General features: G+C 44.1%; 1 non-coding gene across 1 annotated transcript in view; it reads right to left on the reverse strand.

Moving 5' to 3' along the window:
- Positions 1-4,924: 4,924 nt before the first annotated feature.
- LOC133946607 (5S ribosomal RNA) overlaps positions 4,925-5,000 on the reverse strand; it is a 119-nt gene continuing 43 nt past the window's right edge. The window contains exon 1 of the ribosomal RNA XR_009918295.1: positions 4,925-5,000. This exon is cut by the window's right edge and continues 43 nt beyond it. This is a non-coding gene — a ribosomal RNA (5S ribosomal RNA).

Here is a 5,000-nt window from a genome sequence, read left to right on the forward strand (position 1 = left end):
TTTTTCAGACTCACCTTGCACTCCCCTTCCCCAACATACATCTCTATCTTGTTTCCCACCTTCACCATGTTTTCTCTCTCTATCATTCCTATCCACTCTTTGGGCATTGCTTTCTTAATTTTCTCTAATTCACCTCTTGCTGTGCCTAGCCAAATTTCATCCCCATTCTCTCTTACTTCATCCACCACTGCCTGTGCTCCCATGAATCCTGGTATATACTCATACACTAAATCCCTTATCCTTCTTATCCCAGCCCTCCACATCACCCTGTTATAAATCATTTCTCCTCCCACCGTGAGTTTTGGATTTAAAAACACTGGTTGCTCCCAAACCTGTCTCACATCCTCGCATTCATACTTCACACTTTTTAAAAACTCACCCCATGCTCCAAACATCTCTTTGTGGATTTCCGTCACCCCATTCATCATGCCTTTTTTAAATTTCATGTACATTCCACTCTCCCCACATCCTCCACATTTATTCATTGCTTCTTTCAAAAAGGCCTTCCACACATGGTCTCCATCATCCCTTAAGTATCTTACCATCATTTTTACCCTTAGTGCCTTCTTTTTCCCCTCTAGATTCACTAACTTCAACCCCCCGTCTTCATAATCATTTTCTAAAACTTCCCTCGCTATCCTTACTCCCCCCCCATCCCACAAAAAGTTACTTATAACCCCTTCCACCTCTTTCAACACTCTCACAGGCACATCCATCACATTCATCACATATATCATTTTACTCATAATCAGCGCATTCACCACTACTACCTTACCTTTTAGTTTCAATTTCCTTAGTTTCCAAAACCCTAACGTTTTTTTCAGGCTATTTATCATTACTTCGTATTGCCTATCCCTCCCTTCCTCTCCCTCAATCCCCAAGTTTATCCCTAGCACCTTCATGTACCCATTGTTTTCCTTCAATCCTATCTCTCCCATCTTTTCTCTACTCCCACCTATGTACATTATTTCTGACTTATCTATGTTTATTTTGGCTCCAGATGCCCTACCATATAATTCTACACTCCCTAATACTTCAACTACACTTTCCCTATCCCTAACTGTCACCGTTGTGTCATCCGCATATTGATATAGAGTGCTCACCTGTCCACCCGGTATTTCTATCCCCCTAATCCTCCTATTTTTCAAAATGAGTACCGCTAACGGCTCTGCCGACAAGGAGTACAGCAAAGCCGATAGCGGACATCCCTGCCTCACTGATCTTTCTATTCTAAATTCACCCGTGACTATCCCATTGACCTTAATCTTACTTCCTGCTCTTTCATACATTCTCCTCACCCATCCTATCAATTTCTCTCCAAATCCCATCTTTCCTAACACTTTATACAAATATCCGTGATCTACTCTATCGAATGCTTTATTAAGATCTAAACTCGCTATAACCCCTCCACTGTTTCTCTTCATGTGTATTATTGTATCCCTAATGCTACTTATTGTGTCTGCTATGTCTCTCCCTGGTATACTATATGCTTGTGTGCTTCCCACCACCGTCCCTATTACTCCCTTCAATCTATTTGCTAACACCTTTGCTAAAACCTTATAGTCCCCATTTAACACTGTGAGTGGCCTGTAATTTTCTAATTTGTCCCTACTTCCTTTTTTATAAATGATGCTAACTAACCCTGTTATCATACTATGCGGCATTTCTCCCTTCTCTTCTATCCATCTATATAATCTATCCAATACTGGTACTAATTCTTCTCTAAACTCTATATAAAATTCGCCTATTATTCCATCTATCCCTGGACTTTTATTCCTGCCTAACCCATTTATTGCTTCCTCTATCTCTCCCTTACTTATCTCTCCCTCGCACACCTCCCTATCCTCATCACTCAGTTTAGCCTCCATCTTGTCTACCACCTGTCTGCTACTCTCCTCATCTACCTCTTCTTTCTTATATAACTCCCTATAAAATTCTTCAACTCTTTCCACTATCCCTACAAAATCTGTTATTTTTTCGCCTCCCTTTCCCTCCACTTTCTCAAAATAATTTTTCTCCTGCCTTGTATTCTCTAGCCCTAAGAAATAACCTGTACATTTTTCCCCCTCTACTGCATATCTTGCCCTACTTCTAATTATTGCACCTTCACACTTTCTCTGTTCTATCTCCTTTAGTACATCTTTCTTCCTTATGTATCCCTCTATGTCATAATTGCCTCCTTCCCCCGCTTTCTTCTCCTCTTCCTCTAACTCCTCTTTTAACCTTTTTTCTCTCTCCCTCTCTTTCTTTCCCCTATTTTTACTGTGTTTTTTGCTTATTTCCCTTATCCCCTCTTTCAACCTTTCCCACCACCTCCCCGTTTCTTCCTCATACATGCTCTCATCCATCTCCCACTGTATGTAATCTCTCACCTCTTTTTTATATTTTTCATCTTTGAGCAACCGACCATTCATACACCACACCCCCCCTCCTCTTCTCCTTGTTTCCCCTCCTATTGTATATTTTAACACCTTGTGATCGCTATAAGTTGTGGTTATATATTCTATACTCTTTATCCCTTCTGCTAAGCCCTTCGTGCTCAATACTAAATCTATCCTGCTCTGTTTTAATTCCCCTTTCACCAGTTGTATTCTTGAGAACTCTCTCCCCTCTGGATTTCTTTCTCTCCATACATCACTCAGTCCTTTCATACTTTTTAGTTTTTCTAATACCTCTCTTGTTGTATCATTTTTAAAATGCATGTTTTTTGACACATCCAGTTTCCCACACCACACATTAAAGTCCCCAACAATCATGCAGTTGTCAACACACATTTTTTCCATTTTTTCAAACATCACCTTTCTTTCTTTCTCCTCATCCGGAGCATACACATTTACCAGCTTCATTTCCTCATTCATATATTCAAATTTGATCCCGATCACCCTCCCATCTCCCTCATCATCACACCTTCTCACATTCCCTATCACTCCTTTTTTTGTTAATATTGCTACACCCCTTGCATTCCCTTCCCCATTATTTGCATACACATCTCCTCTCCATTCATCCTCCACCTCTTTCATACATCTCTCATCCCAGTGTGTTTCCTGTATGCATATTATATCATAGTTACTCTCTCCATAGATCTGATGTCTTTTGATTTTATTTTTTAGCCCCCTTGCATTTATTGATATTATTGTTAACATTAGTAGTATTGCTATTTTCATTTTATTTTTTCCTTGGTTCTACTTTTCTTATTATTCCTCATATGCTTCTGATTAGTTTGTCTTTTCCTCAGTTGTTTTATTTGCTCCTCTATCTCCATGTCTGTTTCAGCTCCTACCGTCTGTGGCGTGGTGGTCTCCTCTGCAGTTTCAGTGGGCTTCGCTCCACCTGCTGCCTTCTCCTTCCCTCCTGTGTTGTCCTCTCTTCTCCTCCTCCCCGGGCCTACTTCCTCCTCTCCGTCTTTTCTTTCGACCATCGCCCCCTTCTCTGGTCCTCTCGTCTCCTTCGTATTTGGCGGTTTCTTCTCCACCCCGTCTCTCCTCCTTTCTGCCGTCGCCTCCGTCCTCACCTCACGTTCCAGCACTCCTCTCCTCCTGCCCGGATCCTCCTCCTCGTTGTTTCCTCTCGTTTTCTCGTTCCGGTCCGTTCCAGCTTTCTTTCCGCCTTCCGTCTCTTCCTCCGGCCTCTCTCCTTCCTGCCTGCCTGCATCCTCCTTCTCAGTCTCCTCAGTTTCTTTTCCGACTCCCTCCTCCACACTTTCCATTTCCTCTGCCTCCCCCTCCTCACTGCTTCCGCTCTCACTTTCTTCTCCATTCTCACTTGTGCCATCTTCTGCCTCACTCTTATTGCATCTGCATTCATTCATAAGGTTCTGGCACAGATCACATTTCTTCCTCCCCTGCTTGCATTCCCTTGCATAATGGCCCTGCACTCCACATCTATTGCAATGAAATTCCGGGCACTCTCTCATTATGTGCCCAGGTTTTATGCACAGCCTGCACACCTTCACCTGCTTATCATGTAGCACCCTGAAATACTCTGCCCCCAGCGCAGTGTCAAATCTTGCAGAGTACGGCAGCGATTGTATTTCATTATTAAACTTCACTTTCAGGAACCTAGTCCCGTCTGCCACATTTGTCCCTGGCCACATCCTTCTTTTAATGGGAGATACTGCTGCTACTCCCCATAGTTGCAACTTTGCCAGTATCTCCCTGTCCTCAATATAAAAGGGCAGACTCATAAATGGCACTACCAGCTCGTCATTTACTAGTTCTCTGGCGTGCACCCGAGTCTCCCCTATCTTAAAGCCTTCCATGAGCCTCTCCTTCCCCTTAGGGTGGCTCATTGTCATCTCATATTTTCTCTCCGTTATCTGTCGGCACGCCAATAGCCCTCCACATAGCTCGCGAACACACCGCATGAGCTCCATAGCCGTGTCCTCGCCCTCGCCCTCCATCTCCACCATTACTGTCTGCTCCCTGTCATTCCTCTCACTCGTTTTGCAGCTCTTACCCTGCGTCAGCTCCGTGTTTGTCCCGCCCTCACCTCCTTGGGTGACGGCGGTTAAACTCACCTGCTCAGTGTTTATCTCCACCATAGTCTCTGGAGCACTTCCTCGCCGGCTACGATGCCCCCGCACAGTGCGTCACTGCCGCGGGGGACAAAAACACACACTTAACAAGACAATCACAACTCTAATGTCCGGTTGGATTTACATATAAGAGAGAGAGAAGAAAGGGGGATGTAGAAAGAGCACAAGACTAGCTGGGAAAGAGAAGAAAAAAAAAGAAAAAAAAAAGGCAAAAATAGTTCCACAGCAGCCACCCGCGGTGGCTTGCTACCGGGTCGCTGGATGATGACGTCACTCCGTGGTACGTTCAAGGGCTGTCGGGCGTATTCAGGTTGGTGTGGCCGTAAGCGTTTGAGTCCACCCTCTGAACCTTATTTATACATGTAAATACGTCAGGTAAAAGTGGAAAAAAGCTTACAGCACCTGGTATTCCCAGGCAGTCTCCCATCCAAGTACTAACCAGGCCCGACCCTGCTTAGCTTCCGAG

This window comes from Platichthys flesus, chromosome 22, assembly GCF_949316205.1.
Source record: "Platichthys flesus chromosome 22, fPlaFle2.1, whole genome shotgun sequence".
Lineage (NCBI taxonomy): Eukaryota > Metazoa > Chordata > Actinopteri > Pleuronectiformes > Pleuronectidae > Platichthys > Platichthys flesus.